Below are 27,680 nucleotides of genomic sequence, written 5' to 3'. Positions count from 1 at the left end.
GAGGTTGATGACCTGAAGCCATCCTCAGCTAACAATTTTTATTTTTAGAAATTAATTGCAACCAGCGATCAAAAAAAGCATAATATCTTCGGCATGTCTCATTGCCCTTGGTGATTCTTTTTTTTTACTGTTTCTATCAGTTCGTATAGGTCATGCTATTACACCATGCCCCAGATGCCTAAAAAACTGGCCTCCCAAGCCAGAGATTGTGAGTTTAAGTCTTGTCAGGGGTGGCTGAAAACAGAGTGTCCCAGCGGAAGCGTGCTGGGCCCATAACCCAGAGGCCTATAGATTGAAACCATCCTCTGCAATCCATTTTTATTTTCAGAAATGAACTGCAACCAGGGATAAAAAAAAAGCATAATATCAATGGCATGTCTCAGTGCCCTCCGTGGGTTGAAGCAGAGTGGCGCTGCGGAAACGTGATGGGCCCAGAGGTTGATGGATGAAACCATCCTCTGCAATCCATTTTTATTTTTAGAAATTAATTGCAACCATAAATAAAAAATAGCATAATTTCATGGGCATGTCTCAGTGCCCTCTGTGATTCTTTGTTTGACTGCTTCTGTCAGTTTGTATAGGTCACACTGATTACAGAGGTGCAGCGGTAGCGTGATGGCCCCGTAACCCAGAGGTCGATGGATCGAAACCACTCTCTGCTATCAAGATAGATTTCGGCAAGTAGCCTAGTGGCCTAATGGATAAGGCACTGGCCTTCTAAGCCAGGGATTGTGGGTTCAAGTCCCATCTGGGGTGGATGAAGGCAGTTTGGGAAAGAAGAAGAGAGTTCATGTAACAAAGATGTTGAAGCTATTGCATTTTTAGAAAGGAAGTGCAAATAGAGATTAACAAAAAGTATACTTTCATGGGCATGTCTCTCTGCCCTTCGTGATTCTTTTTTTGAATCTGCTTCTATCAGTTCGTATAGGTCATGCTGATCACACAGTGCCACAGTGGCCTAAGAAACTGGCCTCCTAATCCATGTATTGTGCGTTCAAGTATTATTTTGGGGTGCCTGAAAGTGGAGTGATGAAGTGCAAGTATGCTGAGCAGTTAACCCAGTGATTTATGGATCGAAACCATCCTCTTCTATCCAGTTTGTTTTCAGCAAACAGAAATATAAAAACTGCTAACAATCTTGATTTTTACAAATTAATTGCAACCAGCGTTCAAAAAAAGCAAAATATCATGGGCATGTCTCAGTGCCCTATGTGATTCTTTTTTTTACTGTTTCTATCAGTTCGTATAGGTCATGCTATAACACCATGCCCCAGATGCCTAAAAAACTGGCCTCCCATGCCAGGGATTGAGCTTTCGAGTCCCTTCTGGGGTGGGTTGTGGCGCTGTGGAAACGAGCTGGGCCCAGAGGTTGATGACCTGAAGCCATCCTCAGCTAACAATTTTTATTTTTAGAAATTAATTGCAACCAGCGATCAAAAAAAGCATAATATCTTCGGCATGTCTCATTGCCCTTGGTGATTCTTTTTTTTTACTGTTTCTATCAGTTCGTATAGGTCATGCTATTACACCATGCCCCAGATGCCTAAAAAACTGGCCTCCCAAGCCAGAGATTGTGAGTTTAAGTCTTGTCAGGGGTGGCTGAAAACAGAGTGTCCCAGCGGAAGCGTGCTGGGCCCATAACCCAGAGGCCTATAGATTGAAACCATCCTCTGCAATCCATTTTTATTTTCAGAAATGAACTGCAACCAGGGATAAAAAAAAAGCATAATATCAATGGCATGTCTCAGTGCCCTCCGTGGGTTGAAGCAGAGTGGCGCTGCGGAAACGTGATGGGCCCAGAGGTTGATGGATGAAACCATCCTCTGCAATCCATTTTTATTTTTAGAAATTAATTGCAACCATAAATAAAAAATAGCATAATTTCATGGGCATGTCTCAGTGCCCTCTGTGATTCTTTGTTTGACTGCTTCTGTCAGTTTGTATAGGTCACACTGATTACAGAGGTGCAGCGGTAGCGTGATGGCCCCGTAACCCAGAGGTCGATGGATCGAAACCACTCTCTGCTATCAATATAGATTTCGGCAAGTAGCCTAGTGGCCTAATGGATAAGGCACTGGCCTTCTAAGCCAGGGATTGTGGGTTCAAGTCCCATCTGGGGTGGATGAAGGCAGTTTGGGAAAGAAGAAGAGAGTTCATGTAACAAAGATGTTGAAGCTATTGAATTTTTAGAAAGGAAGTGCAAATAGAGATTAACAAAAAGTATACTTTCATGGGCATGTCTCTCTGCCCTTCGTGATTCTTTTTTTGAATCTGCTTCTATCAGTTCGTATAGGTCATGCTGATCACACAGTGCCACAGTGGCCTAAGAAACTGGCCTCCTAATCCATGTATTGTGCGTTCAAGTATTATTTTGGGGTGCCTGAAAGTGGAGTGATGAAGTGCAAGTATGCTGAGCAGTTAACCCAGTGATTTATGGATCGAAACCATCCTCTTCTATCCAGTTTGTTTTCAGCAAACAGAAATATAAAAACTGCTAACGATCTTGATTTTTACAAATTAATTGCAACCAGCGTTCAAAAAAAGCAAAATATCATGGGCATGTCTCAGTGCCCTATGTGATTCTTTTTTTTACTGTTTCTATCAGTTCGTATAGGTCATGCTATAACACCATGCCCCAGATGCCTAAAAAACTGGCCTCCCATGCCAGGGATTGAGCTTTCGAGTCCCTTCTGGGGTGGGTTGTGGTGCTGTGGAAACGAGCTGGGCCCAGAGGTTGATGACCTGAAGCCATCCTCAGCTAACAATTTTTATTTTTAGAAATTAATTGCAACCAGCGATCAAAAAAAGCATAATATCTTCGGCATGTCTCATTGCCCTTGGTGATTCTTTTTTTTTACTGTTTCTATCAGTTCGTATAGGTCATGCTATTACACCATGCCCCAGATGCCTAAAAAACTGGCCTCCCAAGCCAGAGATTGTGAGTTTAAGTCTTGTCAGGGGTGGCTGAAAACAGAGTGTCCCAGCGGAAGCGTGCTGGGCCCATAACCCAGAGGCCTATAGATTGAAACCATCCTCTGCAATCCATTTTTATTTTCAGAAATGAACTGCAACCAGGGATAAAAAAAAGCATAATATCAATGGCATGTCTCAGTGCCCTCCGTGGGTTGAAGCAGAGTGGCGCTGCGGAAACGTGATGGGCCCAGAGGTTGATGGATGAAACCATCCTCTGCAATCCATTTTTATTTTTAGAAATTAATTGCAACCATAAATAAAAAATAGCATAATTTCATGGGCATGTCTCAGTGCCCTCTGTGATTCTTTGTTTGACTGCTTCTGTCAGTTTGTATAGGTCACACTGATTACAGAGGTGCAGCGGTAGCGTGATGGCCCCGTAACCCAGAGGTCAATGGATCGAAACCACTCTCTGCTATCAAGATAGATTTTGGCAAGTACCCTAGTGGCCTAATATATAAGGCACTGGCCTTCAAAGCCAGGGATTGTGGGTTTGAGTCCCATCTGGGGTGGATGAAGGCAGTTTGGGAAAGAAGAAGAGTGTTCATGTAACAAAGATGTTGTAGCTATTGAATTTTTAGAAAGGAAGTGCAAATAGAGATTAACAAAAAGTATACTTTCATGGGCATGTCTCTCTGCCCTTCGTGATTCTTTTTTTGAATCTGCTTCTATCAGTTCGTATAGGTCATGCTGATCACACAGTGCCACAGTGGCCTAAGAAACTGGCCTCCTAATCCATGTATTGTGAGTTCAAGTATTATTTTGGGGTGCCTGAAAGTGGAGTGATGAAGTACAAGTATGCTGAGCAGTTAACCCAGTGATTTATGGATCGAAACCATCCTCTTCTATCCAGTTTGTTTTCAGCAAACAGAAATATAAAAACTGCTAACAATCTTTATTTTTACAAATTAATTGCAACCAGCGTTCAAAAAAAGCTAAATATCATGGGCATGTCTCAGTGCCCTATGTGATTCTTTTTTTTACTGTTTCTATCAGTTCGTATAGGTCATGCTATAACACCATGCCCCAGATGCCTATAAAACTGGCCTCCCATGCCAGGGATTGAGCTTTCGAGTCCCTTCTGGGGTGGGTTGTGGCGCTGTGGAAACGAGCTGGGCCCAGAGGTTGATGACCTGAAGCCATCCTCAGCTAACAATTTTTATTTTTAGAAATTAATTGCAACCAGCGATCAAAAAAAGCATAATATCTTCGGCATGTCTCATTGCCCTTGGTGATTCTTTTTTTTTACTGTTTCTATCAGTTCGTATAGGTCATGCTATTACACCATGCCCCAGATGCCTAAAAAACTGGCCTCCCAAGCCAGAGATTGTGAGTTTAAGTCTTGTCAGGGGTGGCTGAAAACAGAGAGTCCCAGCGGAAGCGTGCTGGGCCCATAACCCAGAGGCCTATAGATTGAAACCATCCTCTGCAATCCATTTTTATTTTCAGAAATGAAATGCAACCAGGGATAAAAAAAACATAATATCAATGGCATGTCTCAGTGCCCTCCGTGGGTTGAAGCAGAGTGGCGCTGCGGAAACGTGATGGGCCCAGAGGTTGATGGATGAAACCATCCTCTGCAATCCATTTTTATTTTTAGAAATTAATTGCAACCATAAATAAAAAATAGCATAATTTCATGGGCATGTCTCAGTGCCCTCTGTGATTCTTTGTTTGACTGCTTCTGTCAGTTTGTATAGGTCACACTGATTACAGAGGTGCAGCGGTAGCGTGATGGCCCCGTAACCCAGAGGTCGATGGATCGAAACCACTCTCTGCTATCAAGATAGATTTTGGCAAGTACCCTAGTGGCCTAATGGATAAGGCACTGGCCTTCTAAGGCAGGGATTGTGGGTTCGAGTCCCATCTGGGGTGGATGAAGGCAGTTTGGGAAAGAAGAAGAGTGTTCATGTAACAAAGATGTTGAAGCTATTGAGTTTTTAGAAAGGAAGTGCAAATAGAGATTAACAAAAAGTATACTTTCATGGGCATGTCTCTCTGCCCTTCGTGATTCTTTTTTTGAATCTGCTTCTATCAGTTCGTATAGGTCATGCTGATCACACAGTGCCACAGTGGCCTAAGAAACTGGCCTCCTAATCCATGTATTGTGAGTTCAAGTATTATTTTGGGGTGCCTGAAAGTGGAGTGATGAAGTACAAGTATGCTGAGCAGTTAACCCAGTGATTTATGGATCGAAACCACCCTCTTCTATCCAGTTTGTTTTCAGCAAACAGAAATATAAAAACTGCTAACAATCTTTATTTTTACAAATTAATTGCAACCAGCGTTCAAAAAAAGCTAAATATCATGGGCATGTCTCAGTGCCCTATGTGATTCTTTTTTTTACTGTTTCTATCAGTTCTTATAGGTCATGCTATAACACCATGCCCCAGATGCCTAAAAAACTGGCCTCCCATGCCAGGGATTGAGCTTTCGAGTCCCTTCTGGGGTGGGTTGTGGCGCTGTGAAAACGAGCTGGGCCCAGAGGTTGATGACCTGAAGCCATCCTCAGCTAACAATTTTTATTTTTAGAAATTAATTGCAACCAGCGATCAAAAAAAGCATAATATCTTCGGCATGTCTCATTGCCCTTGGTGATTCTTTTTTTTTACTGTTTCTATCAGTTCGTATAGGTCATGCTATTACACCATGCCCCAGATGCCTAAAAAACTGGCCTCCCAAGCCAGAGATTGTGAGTTTAAGTCTTGTCAGGGGTGGCTGAAAACAGAGTGTCCCAGCGGAAGCGTGCTGGGCCCATAACCCAGAGGCCTATAGATTGAAACCATCCTCTGCAATCCATTTTTATTTTCAGAAATGAACTGCAACCAGGGATAAAAAAAGCATAATATCAATGGCATGTCTCAGTGCCCTCCGTGGTTTGAAGCAGAGTGGCGCTGCGGAAACGTGATGGGCCCAGAGGTTGATGGATGAAACCATCCTCTGCAATCCATTTTATTTTTAGAAATTAATTGCAACCATAAATAAAAAATAGCATAATTTCATGGGCATGTCTCAGTGCCCTCTGTGATTCTTTGTTTGACTGCTTCTGTCAGTTTGTATAGGTCACACTGATTACAGAGGTGCAGCGGTAGCGTGATGGCCCGTAACCCAGAGGTCGATGGATCGAAACCACTCTCTGCTATCAAGATAGATTTTGGCAAGTACCCTAGTGGCCTAATGGGTAAGGCACTGGCCTTCTAAGCCAGGGATTGTGGGTTCGAGTCCCATCTGGGGTGGATGAAGGCAGTTTGGGAAAGAAGAAGAGAGTTCATGTAACAAAGATGTTGAAGCTATTGAATTTTTAGAAAGGAAGTGCAAATAGAGATTAACAAAAAGTATACTTTCATGGGCATGTCTCTCTGCCCTTCGTGATTCTTTTTTTGAATCTGCTTCTATCAGTTCGTATAGGTCATGCTGATCACACAGTGCCACAGTGGCCTAAGAAACTGGCCTCCTAATCCATGTATTGTGCGTTCAAGTATTATTTTGGGGTGCCTGAAAGTGGAGTGATGAAGTGCAAGTATGCTGAGCAGTTAACCCAGTGATTTATGGATCGAAACCATCCTCTTCTATCCAGTTTGTTTTCAGCAAACAGAAATATAAAAACTGCTAACAATCTTGATTTTTACAAATTAATTGCAACCAGCGTTCAAAAAAAGCAAAATATCATGGGCATGTCTCAGTGCCCTATGTGATTCTTTTTTTTACTGTTTCTATCAGTTCGTATAGGTCATGCTATAACACCATGCCCCAGATGCCTAAAAAACTGGCCTCCCATGCCAGGGATTGAGCTTTCGAGTCCCTTCTGGGGTGCTTTGTGGTGCTGTGGAAACGAGCTGGGCCCAGAGGTTGATGACCTGAAGCCATCCTCAGCTAACAATTTTTATTTTTAGAAATTAATTGCAACCAGCGATCAAAAAAAGCATAATATCTTCGGCATGTCTCATTGCCCTTGGTGATTCTTTTTTTTTACTGTTTCTATCAGTTCGTATAGGTCATGCTATTACACCATGCCCCAGATGCCTAAAAAACTGGCCTCCCAAGCCAGAGATTGTGAGTTTAAGTCTTGTCAAGGGTGGCTGAAAACAGAGTGTCCCAGCGGAAGCGTGCTGGGCCCATAACCCAGAGGCCTATAGATTGAAACCATCCTCTGCAATCCATTTTTATTTTCAGAAATGAACTGCAACCAGGGATAAAAAAAAGCATAATATCAATGGCATGTCTCAGTGCCCTCCGTGGGTTGAAGCAGAGTGGCGCTGCGGAAACGTGATGGGCCCAGAGGTTGATGGATGAAACCATCCTCTGCAATCCATTTTTATTTTTAGAAATTAATTGCAACCATAAATAAAAAATAGCATAATTTCATGGGCATGTCTCAGTGCCCTCTGTGATTCTTTGTTTGACTGCTTCTGTCAGTTTGTATAGGTCACACTGATTACAGAGGTGCAGCGGTAGCGTGATGGCCCCGTAACCCAGAGGTCGATGAATCGAAAGCACTCTCTGCTATCAAGATAGATTTTGGCAAGTACCCTAGTGGCCTAATGGATAATGCACTGGCCTTCTAAGCCAGGGATTGTGGGTTCGAGTCCCATCTGGGGTGGATGAAGGCAGTTTGGGAAAGAAGAAGAGAGTTCATGTAACAAAGATGTTGAAGCTATTGAATTTTTAGAAAGGAAGTGCAAATAGAGATTAACAAAAAGTATACTTTCATGGGCATGTCTCTCTGCCCTTCGTGATTCTTTTTTTGAATCTGCTTCTATCAGTTCGTATAGGTCATGCTGATCACACAGTGCCACAGTGGCCTAAGAAACTTGCCTCCTAATCCATGTATTGTGCGTTCAAGTATTATTTTGGGGTGCCTGAAAGTGGAGTGATGAAGTGCAAGTATGCTGAGCAGTTAACCCAGTGATTTATGGATCGAAACCATCCTCTTCTATCCAGTTTGTTTTCAGCAAACAGAAATATAAAAACTGCTAACAATCTTGATTTTTACAAATTAATTGCAACCAGCGTTCAAAAAAAGCAAAATATCATGGGCATGTCTCAGTGCCCTATGTGATTCTTTTTTTTACTGTTTCTATCAGTTCGTATAGGTCATGCTATAACACCATGCCCCAGATGCCTAAAAAACTGGCCTCCCATGCCAGGGATTGAGCTTTCGAGTCCCTTCTGGGGTGCTTTGTGGTGCTGTGGAAACGAGCTGGGCCCAGAGGTTGATGACCTGAAGCCATCCTCAGCTAACAATTTTTATTTTTAGAAATTAATTGCAACCAGCGATCAAAAAAAGCATAATATCTTCGGCATGTCTCATTGCCCTTGGTGATTCTTTTTTTTTACTGTTTCTATCAGTTCGTATAGGTCATGCTATTACACCATGCCCCAGATGCCTAAAAAACTGGCCTCCCAAGCCAGAGATTGTGAGTTTAAGTCTTGTCAAGGGTGGCTGAAAACAGAGTGTCCCAGCGGAAGCGTGCTGGGCCCATAACCCAGAGGCCTATAGATTGAAACCATCCTCTGCAATCCATTTTTATTTTCAGAAATGAACTGCAACCAGGGATAAAAAAAAGCATAATATCAATGGCATGTCTCAGTGCCCTCCGTGGGTTGAAGCAGAGTGGCGCTGCGGAAACGTGATGGGCCCAGAGGTTGATGGATGAAACCATCCTCTGCAATCCATTTTTATTTTTAGAAATTAATTGCAACCATAAATAAAAAATAGCATAATTTCATGGGCATGTCTCAGTGCCCTCTGTGATTCTTTGTTTGACTGCTTCTGTCAGTTTGTATAGGTCACACTGATTACAGAGGTGCAGCGGTAGCGTGATGGCCCCGTAACCCAGAGGTCGATGAATCGAAAGCACTCTCTGCTATCAAGATAGATTTTGGCAAGTACCCTAGTGGCCTAATGGATAATGCACTGGCCTTCTAAGCCAGGGATTGTGGGTTCGAGTCCCATCTGGGGTGGATGAAGGCAGTTTGGGAAAGAAGAAGAGAGTTCATGTAACAAAGATGTTGAAGCTATTGAATTTTTAGAAAGGAAGTGCAAATAGAGATTAACAAAAAGTATACTTTCATGGGCATGTCTCTCTGCCCTTCGTGATTCTTTTTTTGAATCTGCTTCTATCAGTTCGTATAGGTCATGCTGATCACACAGTGCCACAGTGGCCTAAGAAACTTGCCTCCTAATCCATGTATTGTGCGTTCAAGTATTATTTTGGGGTGCCTGAAAGTGGAGTGATGAAGTGCAAGTATGCTGAGCAGTTAACCCAGTGATTTATGGATCGAAACCATCCTCTTCTATCCAGTTTGTTTTCAGCAAACAGAAATATAAAAACTGCTAACAATCTTGATTTTTACAAATTAATTGCAACCAGCGTTCAAAAAAAGCAAAATATCATGGGCATGTCTCAGTGCCCTATGTGATTCTTTTTTTTACTGTTTCTATCAGTTCGTATAGGTCATGCTATAACACCATGCCCCAGATGCCTAAAAAACTGGCCTCCCATGCCAGGGATTGAGCTTTCGAGTCCCTTCTGGGGTGGGTTGTGGCGCTGTGGAAACGAGCTGGGCCCAGAGGTTGATGACCTGAAGCCATCCTCAGCTAACAATTTTTATTTTTAGAAATTAATTGCAACCAGCGATCAAAAAAAGCATAATATCTTCGGCATGTCTCATTGCCCTTGGTGATTCTTTTTTTTTACTGTTTCTATCAGTTCGTATAGGTCATGCTATTACACCATGCCCCAGATGCCTAAAAAACTGGCCTCCCAAGCCAGAGATTGTGAGTTTAAGTCTTGTCAGGGGTGGCTGAAAACAGAGTGTCCCAGCGGAAGCGTGCTGGGCCCATAACCCAGAGGCCTATAGATTGAAACCATCCTCTGCAATCCATTTTTATTTTCAGAAATGAACTGCAACCAGGGATAAAAAAAAGCATAATATCAATGGCATGTCTCAGTGCCCTCCGTGGTTTGAAGCAGAGTGGCGCTGCGGAAACGTGATGGGCCCAGAGGTTGATGGATGAAACCATCCTCTGCAATCCATTTTTATTTTTAGAAATTAATTGCAACCATAAATAAAAAATAGCATAATTTCATGGGCATGTCTCAGTGCCCTCTGTGATTCTTTGTTTGACTGCTTCTGTCAGTTTGTATAGGTCACACTGATTACAGAGGTGCAGCGGTAGCGTGATGGCCCCGTAACCCAGAGGTCGATGGATCGAAACCACTCTCTGCTATCAAGATAGATTTCGGCAAGTAGCCTAGTGGCCTAATGGATAAGGCACTGGCCTTCTAAGCCAGGGATTGTGGGTTCAAGTCCCATCTGGGGTGGATGAAGGCAGTTTGGGAAAGAAGAAGAGAGTTCATGTAACAAAGATGTTGAAGCTATTGAATTTTTAGAAAGGAAGTGCAAATAGAGATTAACAAAAAGTATACTTTCATGGGCATGTCTCTCTGCCCTTCGTGATTCTTTTTTTGAATCTGCTTCTATCAGTTCGTATAGGTCATGCTGATCACACAGTGCCACAGTGGCCTAAGAAACTGGCCTCCTAATCCATGTATTGTGCGTTCAAGTATTATTTTGGGGTGCCTGAAAGTGGAGTGATGAAGTGCAAGTATGCTGAGCAGTTAACCCAGTGATTTATGGATCGAAACCATCCTCTTCTATCCAGTTTGTTTTCAGCAAACAGAAATATAAAAACTGCTAACGATCTTGATTTTTACAAATTAATTGCAACCAGCGTTCAAAAAAAGCAAAATATCATGGGCATGTCTCAGTGCCCTATGTGATTCTTTTTTTTACTGTTTCTATCAGTTCGTATAGGTCATGCTATAACACCATGCCCCAGATGCCTAAAAAACTGGCCTCCCATGCCAGGGATTGAGCTTTCGAGTCCCTTCTGGGGTGGGTTGTGGTGCTGTGGAAACGAGCTGGGCCCAGAGGTTGATGACCTGAAGCCATCCTCAGCTAACAATTTTTATTTTTAGAAATTAATTGCAACCAGCGATCAAAAAAAGCATAATATCTTCGGCATGTCTCATTGCCCTTGGTGATTCTTTTTTTTTACTGTTTCTATCAGTTCGTATAGGTCATGCTATTACACCATGCCCCAGATGCCTAAAAAACTGGCCTCCCAAGCCAGAGATTGTGAGTTTAAGTCTTGTCAGGGGTGGCTGAAAACAGAGTGTCCCAGCGGAAGCGTGCTGGGCCCATAACCCAGAGGCCTATAGATTGAAACCATCCTCTGCAATCCATTTTTATTTTCAGAAATGAACTGCAACCAGGGATAAAAAAAAGCATAATATCAATGGCATGTCTCAGTGCCCTCCGTGGGTTGAAGCAGAGTGGCGCTGCGGAAACGTGATGGGCCCAGAGGTTGATGGATGAAACCATCCTCTGCAATCCATTTTTATTTTTAGAAATTAATTGCAACCATAAATAAAAAATAGCATAATTTCATGGGCATGTCTCAGTGCCCTCTGTGATTCTTTGTTTGACTGCTTCTGTCAGTTTGTATAGGTCACACTGATTACAGAGGTGCAGCGGTAGCGTGATGGCCCCGTAACCCAGAGGTCGATGGATCGAAACCACTCTCTGCTATCAAGATAGATTTTGGCAAGTACCCTAGTGGCCTAATGGATAAGGCACTGGCCTTCTAAGCCAGGGATTGTGGGTTCGAGTCCCATCTGGGGTGGATGAAGGCAGTTTGGGAAAGAAGAAGAGAGTTCATGTAACAAAGATGGTGAAGCTATTGAATTTTTTGAAAGGAAGTGCAAATAGAGATTAACAAAAAGTATACTTTCATGGGCATGTCTCTCTGCCCTTCGTGATTCTTTTTTTGAATCTGCTTCTATCAGTTCGTATAGGTCATGCTGATCACACAGTGCCACAGTGGCCTAAGAAACTGGCCTCCTAATCCATGTATTGTGCGTTCAAGTATTATTTTGGGGTGCCTGAAAGTGGAGTGATGAAGTGCAAGTATGCTGAGCAGTTAACCCAGTGATTTATGGATCGAAACCATCCTCTTCTATCCAGTTTGTTTTCAGCAAACAGAAATATAAAAACTGCTAACAATCTTGATTTTTACAAATTAATTGCAACCAGCGTTCAAAAAAAGCAAAATATCATGGGCATGTCTCAGTGCCCTATGTGATTCTTTTTTTTACTGTTTCTATCAGTTCGTATAGGTCATGCTATAACACCATGCCCCAGATGCCTAAAAAACTGGCCTCCCATGCCAGGGATTGAGCTTTCGAGTCCCTTCTGGGGTGGGTTGTGGTGCTGTGGAAACGAGCTGGGCCCAGAGGTTGATGACCTGAAGCCATCCTCAGCTAACAATTTTTATTTTTAGAAATGAATTGCAACCAGCGATCAAAAAAAGCATAATATCTTCGGCATGTCTCATTGCCCTTGGTGATTCTTTTTTTTTACTGTTTCTATCAGTTCGTATAGGTCATGCTATTACACCATGCCCCAGATGCCTAAAAAACTGGCCTCCCAAGCCAGAGATTGTGAGTTTAAGTCTTGTCAGGGGTGGCTGAAAACAGAGTGTCCCAGCGGAAGCGTGCTGGGCCCATAACCCAGAGGCCTATAGATTGAAACCATCCTCTGCCATCCATTTTTATTTTCAGAAATGAACTGCAACCAGGGATAAAAAAAGCATAATATCAATGGCATGTCTCAGTGCCCTCCGTGGGTTGAAGCAGAGTGGCGCTGCGGAAACGTGATGGGCCCAGAGGTTGATGGATGAAACCATCCTCTGCAATCCATTTTTATTTTTAGAAATTAATTGCAACCATAAATAAAAAATAGCATAATTTCATGGGCATGTCTCAGTGCCCTCTGTGATTCTTTGTTTGACTGCTTCTGTCAGTTTGTATAGGTCACACTGATTACAGAGGTGCAGCGGTAGCGTGATGGCCCCGTAACCCAGAGGTCGATGGATCGAAACCACTCTCTGCTATCAAGATAGATTTCGGCAAGTAGTCTAGTGGCCTAATGGATAAGGCACTGGCCTTCTAAGCCAGGGATTGTGGGTTCAAGTCCCATCTGGGGTGGATGAAGGCAGTTTGGGAAAGAAGAAGAGAGTTCATGTAACAAAGATGTTGAAGCTATTGAATTTTTAGAAAGGAAGTGCAAATAGAGATTAACAAAAAGTATACTTTCATGGGCATGTCTCTCTGCCCTTCGTGATTCTTTTTTTGAATCTGCTTCTATCAGTTCGTATAGGTCATGCTGATCACACAGTGCCACAGTGGCCTAAGAAACTGGCCTCCTAATCCATGTATTGTGCGTTCAAGTATTATTTTGGGGTGCCTGAAAGTGGAGTGATGAAGTGCAAGTATGCTGAGCAGTTAACCCAGTGATTTATGGATCGAAACCATCCTCTTCTATCCAGTTTGTTTTCAGCAAACAGAAATATAAAAACTGCTAACAATCTTGATTTTTACAAATTAATTGCAACCAGCGTTCAAAAAAAGCAAAATATCATGGGCATGTCTCAGTGCCCTATGTGATTCTTTTTTTTACTGTTTCTATCAGTTCGTATAGGTCATGCTATAACACCATGCCCCAGATGCCTAAAAAACTGGCCTCCCATGCCAGGGATTGAGCTTTCGAGTCCCTTCTGGGGTGGGTTGTGGTGCTGTGGAAACGAGCTGGGCCCAGAGGTTGATGACCTGAAGCCATCCTCAGCTAACAATTTTTATTTTTAGAAATTAATTGCAACCAGCGATCAAAAAAAGCATAATATCTTCGGCATGTCTCATTGCCCTTGGTGATTCTTTTTTTTTACTGTTTCTATCAGTTCGTATAGGTCATGCTATTACACCATGCCCCAGATGCCTAAAAAACTGGCCTCCCAAGCCAGAGATTGTGAGTTTAAGTCTTGTCAGGGGTGGCTGAAAACAGAGTGTCCCAGCGGAAGCGTGCTGGGCCCATAACCCAGAGGCCTATAGATTGAAACCATCCTCTGCAATCCATTTTTATTTTCAGAAATGAACTGCAACCAGGGATAAAAAAAAGCATAATATCAATGGCATGTCTCAGTGCCCTCCGTGGGTTGAAGCAGAGTGGCGCTGCGGAAACGTGATGGGCCCAGAGGTTGATGGATGAAACCATCCTCTGCAATCCATTTTTATTTTTAGAAATTAATTGCAACCATAAATAAAAAATAGCATAATTTCATGGGCATGTCTCAGTGCCCTCTGTGATTCTTTGTTTGACTGCTTCTGTCAGTTTGTATAGGTCACACTGATTACAGAGGTGCAGCGGTAGCGTGATGGCCCCGTAACCCAGAGGTCGATGGATCGAAACCACTCTCTGCTATCAAGATAGATTTTGGCAAGTACCCTAGTGGCCTAATGGATAAGGCACTGGCCTTCTAAGCCAGGGATTGTGGGTTCGAGTCCCATCTGGGGTGGATGAAGGCAGTTTGGGAAAGAAGAAGAGAGTTCATGTAACAAAGATGTTGAAGCTATTGAATTTTTTGAAAGGAAGTGCAAATAGAGATTAACAAAAAGTATACTTTCATGGGCATGTCTCTCTGCCCTTCGTGATTCTTTTTTTGAATCTGCTTCTATCAGTTCGTATAGGTCATGCTGATCACACAGTGCCACAGTGGCCTAAGAAACTGGCCTCCTAATCCATGTATTGTGCGTTCAAGTATTATTTTGGGGTGCCTGAAAGTGGAGTGATGAAGTGCAAGTATGCTGAGCAGTTAACCCAGTGATTTATGGATCGAAACCATCCTCTTCTATCCAGTTTGTTTTCAGCAAACAGAAATATAAAAACTGCTAACAATCTTGATTTTTACAAATTAATTGCAACCAGCGTTCAAAAAAAGCAAAATATCATGGGCATGTCTCAGTGCCCTATGTGATTCTTTTTTTTACTGTTTCTATCAGTTCGTATAGGTCATGCTATAACACCATGCCCCAGATGCCTAAAAAACTGGCCTCCCATGCCAGGGATTGAGCTTTCGAGTCCCTTCTGGGGTGGGTTGTGGTGCTGTGGAAACGAGCTGGGCCCAGAGGTTGATGACCTGAAGCCATCCTCAGCTAACAATTTTTATTTTTAGAAATTAATTGCAACCAGCGATCAAAAAAAGCATAATATCTTCGGCATGTCTCATTGCCCTTGGTGATTCTTTTTTTTTACTGTTTCTATCAGTTCGTATAGGTCATGCTATTACACCATGCCCCAGATGCCTAAAAAACTGGCCTCCCAAGCCAGAGATTGTGAGTTTAAGTCTTGTCAGGGGTGGCTGAAAACAGAGTGTCCCAGCGGAAGCGTGCTGGGCCCATAACCCAGAGGCCTATAGATTGAAACCATCCTCTGCAATCCATTTTTATTTTCAGAAATGAACTGCAACCAGGGATAAAAAAAAGCATAATATCAATGGCATGTCTCAGTGCCCTCCGTGGGTTGAAGCAGAGTGGCGCTGCGGAAACGTGATGGGCCCAGAGGTTGATGGATGAAACCATCCTCTGCAATCCATTTTTATTTTTAGAAATTAATTGCAACCATAAATAAAAAATAGCATAATTTCATGGGCATGTCTCAGTGCCCTCTGTGATTCTTTGTTTGACTGCTTCTGTCAGTTTGTATAGGTCACACTGATTACAGAGGTGCAGCGGTAGCGTGATGGCCCCGTAACCCAGAGGTCGATGGATCGAAACCACTCTCTGCTATCAAGATAGATTTTGGCAAGTACCCTAGTGGCCTAATGGATAAGGCACTGGCCTTCTAAGCCAGGGATTGTGGGTTCGAGTCCCATCTGGGGTGGATGAAGGCAGTTTGGGAAAGAAGAAGAGAGTTCATGTAACAAAGATGTTGAAGCTATTGAATTTTTAGAAAGGAAGTGCAAATAGAGATTAACAAAAAGTATACTTTCATGGGCATGTCTCTCTGCCCTTCGTGATTCTTTTTTTGAATCTGCTTCTATCAGTTCGTATAGGTCATGCTGATCACACAGTGCCACAGTGGCCTAAGAAACTGGCCTCCTAATCCATGTATTGTGCGTTCAAGTATTATTTTGGGGTGCCTGAAAGTGGAGTGATGAAGTGCAAGTATGCTGAGCAGTTAACCCAGTGATTTATGGATCGAAACCATCCTCTTCTATCCAGTTTGTTTTCAGCAAACAGAAATATAAAAACTGCTAACAATCTTGATTTTTACAAATTAATTGCAACCAGCGTTCAAAAAAAGCAAAATATCATGGGCATGTCTCAGTGCCCTATGTGATTCTTTTTTTTACTGTTTCTATCAGTTCGTATAGGTCATGCTATAACACCATGCCCCAGATGCCTAAAAAACTGGCCTCCCATGCCAGGGATTGAGCTTTCGAGTCCCTTCTGGGGTGGGTTGTGGTGCTGTGGAAACGAGCTGGGCCCAGAGGTTGATGACCTGAAGCCATCCTCAGCTAACAATTTTTATTTTTAGAAATTAATTGCAACCAGCGATCAAAAAAAGCATAATATCTTCGGCATGTCTCATTGCCCTTGGTGATTCTTTTTTTTTACTGTTTCTATCAGTTCGTATAGGTCATGCTATTACACCATGCCCCAGATGCCTAAAAAACTGGCCTCCCAAGCCAGAGATTGTGAGTTTAAGTCTTGTCAGGGGTGGCTGAAAACAGAGTGTCCCAGCGGAAGCGTGCTGGGCCCATAACCCAGAGGCCTATAGATTGAAACCATCCTCTGCAATCCATTTTTATTTTCAGAAATGAACTGCAACCAGGGATAAAAAAAAGCATAATATCAATGGCATGTCTCAGTGCCCTCCGTGGGTTGAAGCAGAGTGGCGCTGCGGAAACGTGATGGGCCCAGAGGTTGATGGATGAAACCATCCTCTGCAATCCATTTTTATTTTTAGAAATTAATTGCAACCATAAATAAAAAATAGCATAATTTCATGGGCATGTCTCAGTGCCCTCTGTGATTCTTTGTTTGACTGCTTCTGTCAGTTTGTATAGGTCACACTGATTACAGAGGTGCAGCGGTAGCGTGATGGCCCCGTAACCCAGAGGTCGATGGATCGAAACCACTCTCTGCTATCAAGATAGATTTTGGCAAGTACCCTAGTGGCCTAATGGATAAGGCACTGGCCTTCTAAGCCAGGGATTGTGGGTTCGAGTCCCATCTGGGGTGGATGAAGGCAGTTTGGGAAAGAAGAAGAGAGTTCATGTAACAAAGATGTTGAAGCTATTGAATTTTTTGAAAGGAAGTGCAAATAGAGATTAACAAAAAGTATACTTTCATGGGCATGTCTCTCTGCCCTTCGTGATTCTTTTTTTGAATCTGCTTCTATCAGTTCGTATAGGTCATGCTGATCACACAGTGCCACAGTGGCCTAAGAAACTGGCCTCCTAATCCATGTATTGTGCGTTCAAGTATTATTTTGGGGTGCCTGAAAGTGGAGTGATGAAGTGCAAGTATGCTGAGCAGTTAACCCAGTGATTTATGGATCGAAACCATCCTCTTCTATCCAGTTTGTTTTCAGCAAACAGAAATATAAAAACTGCTAACAATCTTGATTTTTACAAATTAATTGCAACCAGCGTTCAAAAAAAGCAAAATATCATGGGCATGTCTCAGTGCCCTATGTGATTCTTTTTTTTACTGTTTCTATCAGTTCGTATAGGTCATGCTATAACACCATGCCCCAGATGCCTAAAAAACTGGCCTCCCATGCCAGGGATTGAGCTTTCGAGTCCCTTCTGGGGTGGGTTGTGGTGCTGTGGAAACGAGCTGGGCCCAGAGGTTGATGACCTGAAGCCATCCTCAGCTAACAATTTTTATTTTTAGAAATTAATTGCAACCAGCGATCAAAAAAAGCATAATATCTTCGGCATGTCTCATTGCCCTTGGTGATTCTTTTTTTTTACTGTTTCTATCAGTTCGTATAGGTCATGCTATTACACCATGCCCCAGATGCCTAAAAAACTGGCCTCCCAAGCCAGAGATTGTGAGTTTAAGTCTTGTCAGGGGTGGCTGAAAACAGAGTGTCCCAGCGGAAGCGTGCTGGGCCCATAACCCAGAGGCCTATAGATTGAAACCATCCTCTGCAATCCATTTTTATTTTCAGAAATGAACTGCAACCAGGGATAAAAAAAAGCATAATATCAATGGCATGTCTCAGTGCCCTCCGTGGGTTGAAGCAGAGTGGCGCTGCGGAAACGTGATGGGCCCAGAGGTTGATGGATGAAACCATCCTCTGCAATCCATTTTTATTTTTAGAAATTAATTGCAACCATAAATAAAAAATAGCATAATTTCATGGGCATGTCTCAGTGCCCTCTGTGATTCTTTGTTTGACTGCTTCTGTCAGTTTGTATAGGTCACACTGATTACAGAGGTGCAGCGGTAGCGTGATGGCCCCGTAACCCAGAGGTCGATGGATCGAAACCACTCTCTGCTATCAAGATAGATTTTGGCAAGTACCCTAGTGGCCTAATGGATAAGGCACTGGCCTTCTAAGCCAGGGATTGTGGGTTCGAGTCCCATCTGGGGTGGATGAAGGCAGTTTGGGAAAGAAGAAGAGAGTTCATGTAACAAAGATGTTGAAGCTATTGAATTTTTTGAAAGGAAGTGCAAATAGAGATTAACAAAAAGTATACTTTCATGGGCATGTCTCTCTGCCCTTCGTGATTCTTTTTTTGAATCTGCTTCTATCAGTTCGTATAGGTCATGCTGATCACACAGTGCCACAGTGGCCTAAGAAACTGGCCTCCTAATCCATGTATTGTGCGTTCAAGTATTATTTTGGGGTGCCTGAAAGTGGAGTGATGAAGTGCAAGTATGCTGAGCAGTTAACCCAGTGATTTATGGATCGAAACCATCCTCTTCTATCCAGTTTGTTTTCAGCAAACAGAAATATAAAAACTGCTAACAATCTTGATTTTTACAAATTAATTGCAACCAGCGTTCAAAAAAAGCAAAATATCATGGGCATGTCTCAGTGCCCTATGTGATTCTTTTTTTTACTGTTTCTATCAGTTCGTATAGGTCATGCTATAACACCATGCCCCAGATGCCTAAAAAACTGGCCTCCCATGCCAGGGATTGAGCTTTCGAGTCCCTTCTGGGGTGGGTTGTGGTGCTGTGGAAACGAGCTGGGCCCAGAGGTTGATGACCTGAAGCCATCCTCAGCTAACAATTTTTATTTTTAGAAATTAATTGCAACCAGCGATCAAAAAAAGCATAATATCTTCGGCATGTCTCATTGCCCTTGGTGATTCTTTTTTTTTACTGTTTCTATCAGTTCGTATAGGTCATGCTATTACACCATGCCCCAGATGCCTAAAAAACTGGCCTCCCAAGCCAGAGATTGTGAGTTTAAGTCTTGTCAGGGGTGGCTGAAAACAGAGTGTCCCAGCGGAAGCGTGCTGGGCCCATAACCCAGAGGCCTATAGATTGAAACCATCCTCTGCAATCCATTTTTATTTTCAGAAATGAACTGCAACCAGGGATAAAAAAAAGCATAATATCAATGGCATGTCTCAGTGCCCTCCGTGGGTTGAAGCAGAGTGGCGCTGCGGAAACGTGATGGGCCCAGAGGTTGATGGATGAAACCATCCTCTGCAATCCATTTTTATTTTTAGAAATTAATTGCAACCATAAATAAAAAATAGCATAATTTCATGGGCATGTCTCAGTGCCCTCTGTGATTCTTTGTTTGACTGCTTCTGTCAGTTTGTATAGGTCACACTGATTACAGAGGTGCAGCGGTAGCGTGATGGCCCCGTAACCCAGAGGTCGATGGATCGAAACCACTCTCTGCTATCAAGATAGATTTCGGCAAGTAGTCTAGTGGCCTAATGGATAAGGCACTGGCCTTCTAAGCCAGGGATTGTGGGTTCGAGTCCCATCTGGGGTGGATGAAGGCAGTTTGGGAAAGAAGAAGAGAGTTCATGTAACAAAGATGTTGAAGCTATTGAATTTTTAGAAAGGAAGTGCAAATAGAGATTAACAAAAAGTATACTTTCATGGGCATGTCTCTCTGCCCTTCGTGATTCTTTTTTTGAATCTGCTTCTATCAGTTCGTATAGGTCATGCTGATCACACAGTGCCACAGTGGCCTAAGAAACTGGCCTCCTAATCCATGTATTGTGCGTTCAAGTATTATTTTGGGGTGCCTGAAAGTGGAGTGATGAAGTGCAAGTATGCTGAGCAGTTAACCCAGTGATTTATGGATCGAAACCATCCTCTTCTATCCAGTTTGTTTTCAGCAAACAGAAATATAAAAACTGCTAACAATCTTGATTTTTACAAATTAATTGCAACCAGCGTTCAAAAAAAGCAAAATATCATGGGCATGTCTCAGTGCCCTATGTGATTCTTTTTTTTACTGTTTCTATCAGTTCGTATAGGTCATGCTATAACACCATGCCCCAGATGCCTAAAAAACTGGCCTCCCATGCCAGGGATTGAGCTTTCGAGTCCCTTCTGGGGTGGGTTGTGGCGCTGTGGAAACGAGCTGGGCCCAGAGGTTGATGACCTGAAGCCATCCTCAGCTAACAATTTTTATTTTTAGAAATTAATTGCAACCAGCGATCAAAAAAAGCATAATATCTTCGGCATGTCTCATTGCCCTTGGTGATTCTTTTTTTTTACTGTTTCTATCAGTTCGTATAGGTCATGCTATTACACCATGCCCCAGATGCCTAAAAAACTGGCCTCCCAAGCCAGAGATTGTGAGTTTAAGTCTTGTCAGGGGTGGCTGAAAACAGAGTGTCCCAGCGGAAGCGTGCTGGGCCCATAACCCAGAGGCCTATAGATTGAAACCATCCTCTGCAATCCATTTTTATTTTCAGAAATGAACTGCAACCAGGGATAAAAAAAAGCATAATATCAATGGCATGTCTCAGTGCCCTCCGTGGGTTGAAGCAGAGTGGCGCTGCGGAAACGTGATGGGCCCAGAGGTTGATGGATGAAACCATCCTCTGCAATCCATTTTTATTTTTAGAAATTAATTGCAACCATAAATAAAAAATAGCATAATTTCATGGGCATGTCTCAGTGCCCTCTGTGATTCTTTGTTTGACTGCTTCTGTCAGTTTGTATAGGTCACACTGATTACAGAGGTGCAGCGGTAGCGTGATGGCCCCGTAACCCAGAGGTCGATGGATCGAAACCACTCTCTGCTATCAAGATAGATTTCGGCAAGTACCCTAGTGGCCTAATGGATAAGGCACTGGCCTTCTAAGCCAGGGATTGTGGGTTCGAGTCCCATCTGGGGTGGATGAAGGCAGTTTGGGAAAGAAGAAGAGAGTTCATGTAACAAAGATGTTGAAGCTATTGAATTTTTAGAAAGGAAGTGCAAATAGAGATTAACAAAAAGTATACTTTCATGGGCATGTCTCTCTGCCCTTCGTGATTCTTTTTTTGAATCTGCTTCTATCAGTTCGTATAGGTCATGCTGATCACACAGTGCCACAGTGGCCTAAGAAACTGGCCTCCTAATCCATGTATTGTGAGTTCAAGTATTATTTTGGGGTGCCTGAAAGTGGAGTGATGAAGTGCAAGTATGCTGAGCAGTTAACCCAGTGATTTATGGATCGAAACCATCCTCTTCTATCCAGTTTGTTTTCAGCAAACAGAAATATAAAAACTGCTAACAATCTTGATTTTTACAAATTAATTGCAACCAGCGTTCAAAAAAAGCAAAATATCATGGGCATGTCTCAGTGCCCTATGTGATTCTTTTTTTTACTGTTTCTATCAGTTCGTATAGGTCATGCTATAACACCATGCCCCAGATGCCTAAAAAACTGGCCTCCCATGCCAGGGATTGAGCTTTCGAGTCCCTTCTGGGGTGGGTTGTGGCGCTGTGGAAACGAGCTGGGCCCAGAGGTTGATGACCTGAAGCCATCCTCAGCTAACAATTTTTATTTTTAGAAATTAATTGCAACCAGCGATCAAAAAAAGCATAATATCTTCGGCATGTCTCATTGCCCTTGGTGATTCTTTTTTTTTACTGTTTCTATCAGTTCGTATAGGTCATGCTATTACACCATGCCCCAGATGCCTAAAAAACTGGCCTCCCAAGCCAGAGATTGTGAGTTTAAGTCTTGTCAGGGGTGGCTGAAAACAGAGTGTCCCAGCGGAAGCGTGCTGGGCCCATAACCCAGAGGCCTATAGATTGAAACCATCCTCTGCAATCCATTTTTATTTTCAGAAATGAACTGCAACCAGGGATAAAAAAAAGCATAATATCAATGGCATGTCTCAGTGCCCTCCGTGGGTTGAAGCAGAGTGGCGCTGCGGAAACGTGATGGGCCCAGAGGTTGATGGATGAAACCATCCTCTGCAATCCATTTTTATTTTTAGAAATTAATTGCAACCATAAATAAAAAATAGCATAATTTCATGGGCATGTCTCAGTGCCCTCTGTGATTCTTTGTTTGACTGCTTCTGTCAGTTTGTATAGGTCACACTGATTACAGAGGTGCAGCGGTAGCGTGATGGCCCCGTAACCCAGAGGTCGATGGATCGAAACCACTCTCTGCTATCAAGATAGATTTCGGCAAGTACCCTAGTGGCCTAATGGATAAGGCACTGGCCTTCTAAGCCAGGGATTGTGGGTTCGAGTCCCATCTGGGGTGGATGAAGGCAGTTTGGGAAAGAAGAAGAGAGTTCATGTAACAAAGATGTTGAAGCTATTGAATTTTTTGAAAGGAAGTGCAAATAGAGATTAACAAAAAGTATACTTTCATGGGCATGTCTCTCTGCCCTTCGTGATTCTTTTTTTGAATCTGCTTCTATCAGTTCGTATAGGTCATGCTGATCACACAGTGCCACAGTGGCCTAAGAAACTGGCCTCCTAATCCATGTATTGTGCGTTCAAGTATTATTTTGTGGTGCCTGAAAGTGGAGTGATGAAGTGCAAGTATGCTGAGCAGTTAACCCAGTGATTTATGGATCGAAACCATCCTCTTCTATCCAGTTTGTTTTCAGCAAACAGAAATATAAAAACTGCTAACAATCTTGATTTTTACAAATTAATTGCAACCAGCGTTCAAAAAAAGCAAAATATCATGGGCATGTCTCAGTGCCCTATGTGATTCTTTTTTTTACTGTTTCTATCAGTTCGTATAGGTCATGCTATAACACCATGCCCCAGATGCCTAAAAAACTGGCCTCCCATGCCAGGGATTGAGCTTTCGAGTCCCTTCTGGGGTGGGTTGTGGTGCTGTGGAAACGAGCTGGGCCCAGAGGTTGATGACCTGAAGCCATCCTCAGCTAACAATTTTTATTTTTAGAAATTAATTGCAACCAGCGATCAAAAAAAGCATAATATCTTCGGCATGTCTCATTGCCCTTGGTGATTATTTTTTTTTACTGTTTCTATCAGTTCGTATAGGTCATGCTATTACACCATGCCCCAGATGCCTAAAAAACTGGCCTCCCAAGCCAGAGATTGTGAGTTTAAGTCTTGTCAGGGGTGGCTGAAAACAGAGTGTCCCAGCGGAAGCGTGCTGGGCCCATAACCCAGAGGCCTATAGATTGAAACCATCCTCTGCCATCCATTTTTATTTTCAGAAATGAACTGCAACCAGGGATAAAAAAAAGCATAATATCAATGGCATGTCTCAGTGCCCTCCGTGGGTTGAAGCAGAGTGGCGCTGCGGAAACGTGATGGGCCCAGAGGTTGATGGATGAAACCATCCTCTGCAATCCATTTTTATTTTTAGAAATTAATTGCAACCATAAATAAAAAATAGCATAATTTCATGGGCATGTCTCAGTGCCCTCTGTGATTCTTTGTTTGACTGCTTCTGTCAGTTTGTATAGGTCACACTGATTACAGAGGTGCAGCGGTAGCGTGATGGCCCCGTAACCCAGAGGTCGATGGATCGAAACCACTCTCTGCTATCAAGATAGATTTCGGCAAGTAGTCTAGTGGCCTAATGGATAAGGCACTGGCCTTCTAAGCCAGGGATTGTGGGTTCAAGTCCCATCTGGGGTGGATGAAGGCAGTTTGGGAAAGAAGAAGAGAGTTCATGTAACAAAGATGGTGAAGCTATTGAATTTTTAGAAAGGAAGTGCAAATAGAGATTAACAAAAAGTATACTTTCATGGGCATGTCTCTCTGCCCTTCGTGATTCTTTTTTTGAATCTGCTTCTATCAGTTCGTATAGGTCATGCTGATCACACAGTGCCACAGTGGCCTAAGAAACTGGCCTCCTAATCCATGTATTGTGCGTTCAAGTATTATTTTGGGGTGCCTGAAAGTGGAGTGATGAAGTGCAAGTATGCTGAGCAGTTAACCCAGTGATTTATGGATCGAAACCATCCTCTTCTATCCAGTTTGTTTTCAGCAAACAGAAATATAAAAACTGCTAACAATCTTGATTTTTACAAATTAATTGCAACCAGCGTTCAAAAAAAGCAAAATATCATGGGCATGTCTCAGTGCCCTATGTGATTCTTTTTTTTACTGTTTCTATCAGTTCGTATAGGTCATGCTATAACACCATGCCCCAGATGCCTAAAAAACTGGCCTCCCATGCCAGGGATTGAGTTTTCGAGTCCCTTCTGGGGTGGGTTGTGGCGCTGTGGAAACGAGCTGGGCCCAGAGGTTGATGACCTGAAGCCATCCTCAGCTAACAATTTTTATTTTTAGAAATTAATTGCAACCAGCGATCAAAAAAAGCATAATATCTTCGGCATGTCTCATTGCCCTTGGTGATTCTTTTTTTTTACTGTTTCTATCAGTTCGTATAGGTCATGCTATTACACCATGCCCCAGATGCCTAAAAAACTGGCCTCCCAAGCCAGAGATTGTGAGTTTAAGTCTTGTCAGGGGTGGCTGAAAACAGAGTGTCCCAGCGGAAGCGTGCTGGGCCCATAACCCAGAGGCCTATAGATTGAAACCATCCTCTGCAATCCATTTTTATTTTCAGAAATGAACTGCAACCAGGGATAAAAAAAAGCATAATATCAATGGCATGTCTCAGTGCCCTCCGTGGGTTGAAGCAGAGTGGCGCTGCGGAAACGTGATGGGCCCAGAGGTTGATGGATGAAACCATCCTCTGCAATCCATTTTTATTTTTAGAAATTAATTGCAACCATAAATAAAAAATAGCATAATTTCATGGGCATGTCTCAGTGCCCTCTGTGATTCTTTGTTTGACTGCTTCTGTCAGTTTGTATAGGTCACACTGATTACAGAGGTGCAGCGGTAGCGTGATGGCCCCGTAACCCAGAGGTCGATGGATCGAAACCACTCTCTGCTATCAAGATAGATTTCGGCAAGTAGCCTAGTGGCCTAATGGATAAGGCACTGGCCTTCTAAGCCAGGGATTGTGGGTTCGAGTCCCATCTGGGGTGGATGAAGGCAGTTTGGGAAAGAAGAAGAGAGTTCATGTAACAAAGATGTTGAAGCTATTGAATTTTTAGAAAGGAAGTGCAAATAGAGATTAACAAAAAGTATACTTTCATGGGCATGTCTCTCTGCCCTTCGTGATTCTTTTTTTGAATCTGCTTCTATCAGTTCGTATAGGTCATGCTGATCACACAGTGCCACAGTGGCCTAAGAAACTGGCCTCCTAATCCATGTATTGTGCGTTCAAGTATTATTTTGGGGTGCCTGAAAGTGGAGTGATGAAGTGCAAGTATGCTGAGCAGTTAACCCAGTGATTTATGGATCGAAACCATCCTCTTCTATCCAGTTTGTTTTCAGCAAACAGAAATATAAAAACTGCTAACAATCTTGATTTTTACAAATTAATTGCAACCAGCGTTCAAAAAAAGCAAAATATCATGGGCATGTCTCAGTGCCCTATGTGATTCTTTTTTTTACTGTTTCTATCAGTTCGTATAGGTCATGCTATAACACCATGCCCCAGATGCCTAAAAAACTGGCCTCCCATGCCAGGGATTGAGCTTTCGAGTCCCTTCTGGGGTGGGTTGTGGCGCTGTGGAAACGAGCTGGGCCCAGAGGTTGATGACCTGAAGCCATCCTCAGCTAACAATTTTTATTTTTAGAAATTAATTGCAACCAGCGATCAAAAAAAGCATAATATCTTCGGCATGTCTCATTGCCCTTGGTGATTCTTTTTTTTTACTGTTTCTATCAGTTCGTATAGGTCATGCTATTACACCATGCCCCAGATGCCTAAAAAACTGGCCTCCCAAGCCAGAGATTGTGAGTTTAAGTCTTGTCAGGGGTGGCTGAAAACAGAGTGTCCCAGCGGAAGCGTGCTGGGCCCATAACCCAGAGGCCTATAGATTGAAACCATCCTCTGCAATCCATTTTTATTTTCAGAAATGAACTGCAACCAGGGATAAAAAAAAGCATAATATCAATGGCATGTCTCAGTGCCCTCCGTGGGTTGAAGCAGAGTGGCGCTGCGGAAACGTGATGGGCCCAGAGGTTGATGGATGAAACCATCCTCTGCAATCCATTTTTATTTTTAGAAATTAATTGCAACCATAAATAAAAAATAGCATAATTTCATGGGCATGTCTCAGTGCCCTCTGTGATTCTTTGTTTGACTGCTTCTGTCAGTTTGTATAGGTCACACTGATTACAGAGGTGCAGCGGTAGCGTGATGGCCCCGTAACCCAGAGGTCGATGGATCGAAACCACTCTCTGCTATCAAGATAGATTTCGGCAAGTACCCTAGTGGCCTAATGGATAAGGCACTGGCCTTCTAAGCCAGGGATTGTGGGTTCGAGTCCCATCTGGGGTGGATGAAGGCAGTTTGGGAAAGAAGAAGAGAGTTCATGTAACAAAGATGTTGAAGCTATTGAATTTTTTGAAAGGAAGTGCAAATAGAGATTAACAAAAAGTATACTTTCATGGGCATGTCTCTCTGCCCTTCGTGATTCTTTTTTTGAATCTGCTTCTATCAGTTCGTATAGGTCATGCTGATCACACAGTGCCACAGTGGCCTAAGAAACTGGCCTCCTAATCCATGTATTGTGCGTTCAAGTATTATTTTGTGGTGCCTGAAAGTGGAGTGATGAAGTGCAAGTATGCTGAGCAGTTAACCCAGTGATTTATGGATCGAAACCATCCTCTTCTATCCAGTTTGTTTTCAGCAAACAGAAATATAAAAACTGCTAACAATCTTGATTTTTACAAATTAATTGCAACCAGCGTTCAAAAAAAGCAAAATATCATGGGCATGTCTCAGTGCCCTATGTGATTCTTTTTTTTACTGTTTCTATCAGTTCGTATAGGTCATGCTATAACACCATGCCCCAGATGCCTAAAAAACTGGCCTCCCATGCCAGGGATTGAGCTTTCGAGTCCCTTCTGGGGTGGGTTGTGGTGCTGTGGAAACGAGCTGGGCCCAGAGGTTGATGACCTGAAGCCATCCTCAGCTAACAATTTTTATTTTTAGAAATTAATTGCAACCAGCGATCAAAAAAAGCATAATATCTTCGGCATGTCTCATTGCCCTTGGTGATTATTTTTTTTTACTGTTTCTATCAGTTCGTATAGGTCATGCTATTACACCATGCCCCAGATGCCTAAAAAACTGGCCTCCCAAGCCAGAGATTGTGAGTTTAAGTCTTGTCAGGGGTGGCTGAAAACAGAGTGTCCCAGCGGAAGCGTGCTGGGCCCATAACCCAGAGGCCTATAGATTGAAACCATCCTCTGCCATCCATTTTTATTTTCAGAAATGAACTGCAACCAGGGATAAAAAAAAGCATAATATCAATGGCATGTCTCAGTGCCCTCCGTGGGTTGAAGCA

The 27,680-nt window shown here is 42.8% G+C and overlaps 15 non-coding genes across 15 annotated transcripts; all 15 read left to right on the top strand.

The window, feature by feature from the left end:
• The first annotated feature begins 683 nt into the window (after nt 1-683).
• trnar-ucu (transfer RNA arginine (anticodon UCU)) lies at nt 684-756 on the top strand. The gene has a single exon. It is a non-coding gene; the product is annotated as a tRNA-Arg (tRNA).
• Nucleotides 757-2,048: 1,292 nt separating this feature from the next.
• Nucleotides 2,049-2,121, top strand: trnar-ucu (transfer RNA arginine (anticodon UCU)). Its single transcript has one exon. It is a non-coding gene; the product is annotated as a tRNA-Arg (tRNA).
• A 4,015-nt stretch (nt 2,122-6,136) lies between these two features.
• trnar-ucu (transfer RNA arginine (anticodon UCU)) lies at nt 6,137-6,209 on the top strand. Its single transcript has one exon. It is a non-coding gene; the product is annotated as a tRNA-Arg (tRNA).
• Nucleotides 6,210-7,500: 1,291 nt separating this feature from the next.
• trnar-ucu (transfer RNA arginine (anticodon UCU)) lies at nt 7,501-7,573 on the top strand. The gene has a single exon. It is a non-coding gene; the product is annotated as a tRNA-Arg (tRNA).
• Nucleotides 7,574-8,864: 1,291 nt separating this feature from the next.
• trnar-ucu (transfer RNA arginine (anticodon UCU)) lies at nt 8,865-8,937 on the top strand. Its single transcript has one exon. It is a non-coding gene; the product is annotated as a tRNA-Arg (tRNA).
• A 1,291-nt stretch (nt 8,938-10,228) lies between these two features.
• trnar-ucu (transfer RNA arginine (anticodon UCU)) lies at nt 10,229-10,301 on the top strand. The gene has a single exon. It is a non-coding gene; the product is annotated as a tRNA-Arg (tRNA).
• Nucleotides 10,302-11,592: 1,291 nt separating this feature from the next.
• On the top strand, nt 11,593-11,665 carry trnar-ucu (transfer RNA arginine (anticodon UCU)). The gene has a single exon. It is a non-coding gene; the product is annotated as a tRNA-Arg (tRNA).
• Nucleotides 11,666-14,319: 2,654 nt separating this feature from the next.
• trnar-ucu (transfer RNA arginine (anticodon UCU)) lies at nt 14,320-14,392 on the top strand. The gene has a single exon. It is a non-coding gene; the product is annotated as a tRNA-Arg (tRNA).
• Nucleotides 14,393-15,683: 1,291 nt separating this feature from the next.
• Nucleotides 15,684-15,756, top strand: trnar-ucu (transfer RNA arginine (anticodon UCU)). The gene has a single exon. It is a non-coding gene; the product is annotated as a tRNA-Arg (tRNA).
• Nucleotides 15,757-17,047: 1,291 nt separating this feature from the next.
• On the top strand, nt 17,048-17,120 carry trnar-ucu (transfer RNA arginine (anticodon UCU)). Its single transcript has one exon. It is a non-coding gene; the product is annotated as a tRNA-Arg (tRNA).
• Nucleotides 17,121-18,411: 1,291 nt separating this feature from the next.
• Nucleotides 18,412-18,484, top strand: trnar-ucu (transfer RNA arginine (anticodon UCU)). Its single transcript has one exon. It is a non-coding gene; the product is annotated as a tRNA-Arg (tRNA).
• Nucleotides 18,485-21,139: 2,655 nt separating this feature from the next.
• On the top strand, nt 21,140-21,212 carry trnar-ucu (transfer RNA arginine (anticodon UCU)). Its single transcript has one exon. It is a non-coding gene; the product is annotated as a tRNA-Arg (tRNA).
• Nucleotides 21,213-22,503: 1,291 nt separating this feature from the next.
• trnar-ucu (transfer RNA arginine (anticodon UCU)) lies at nt 22,504-22,576 on the top strand. Its single transcript has one exon. It is a non-coding gene; the product is annotated as a tRNA-Arg (tRNA).
• Nucleotides 22,577-25,231: 2,655 nt separating this feature from the next.
• On the top strand, nt 25,232-25,304 carry trnar-ucu (transfer RNA arginine (anticodon UCU)). Its single transcript has one exon. It is a non-coding gene; the product is annotated as a tRNA-Arg (tRNA).
• A 1,291-nt stretch (nt 25,305-26,595) lies between these two features.
• trnar-ucu (transfer RNA arginine (anticodon UCU)) lies at nt 26,596-26,668 on the top strand. Its single transcript has one exon. It is a non-coding gene; the product is annotated as a tRNA-Arg (tRNA).
• The last annotated feature ends 1,012 nt before the right edge of the window (nt 26,669-27,680 follow it).

Source organism: Salmo salar, chromosome 07 (genome assembly GCF_965601325.2).
Source record: "Salmo salar chromosome 07, fSalSal1, whole genome shotgun sequence".
Lineage (NCBI taxonomy): Eukaryota > Metazoa > Chordata > Actinopteri > Salmoniformes > Salmonidae > Salmo > Salmo salar.
This window is presented reverse-complemented; position numbering and strand designations above follow the sequence as displayed.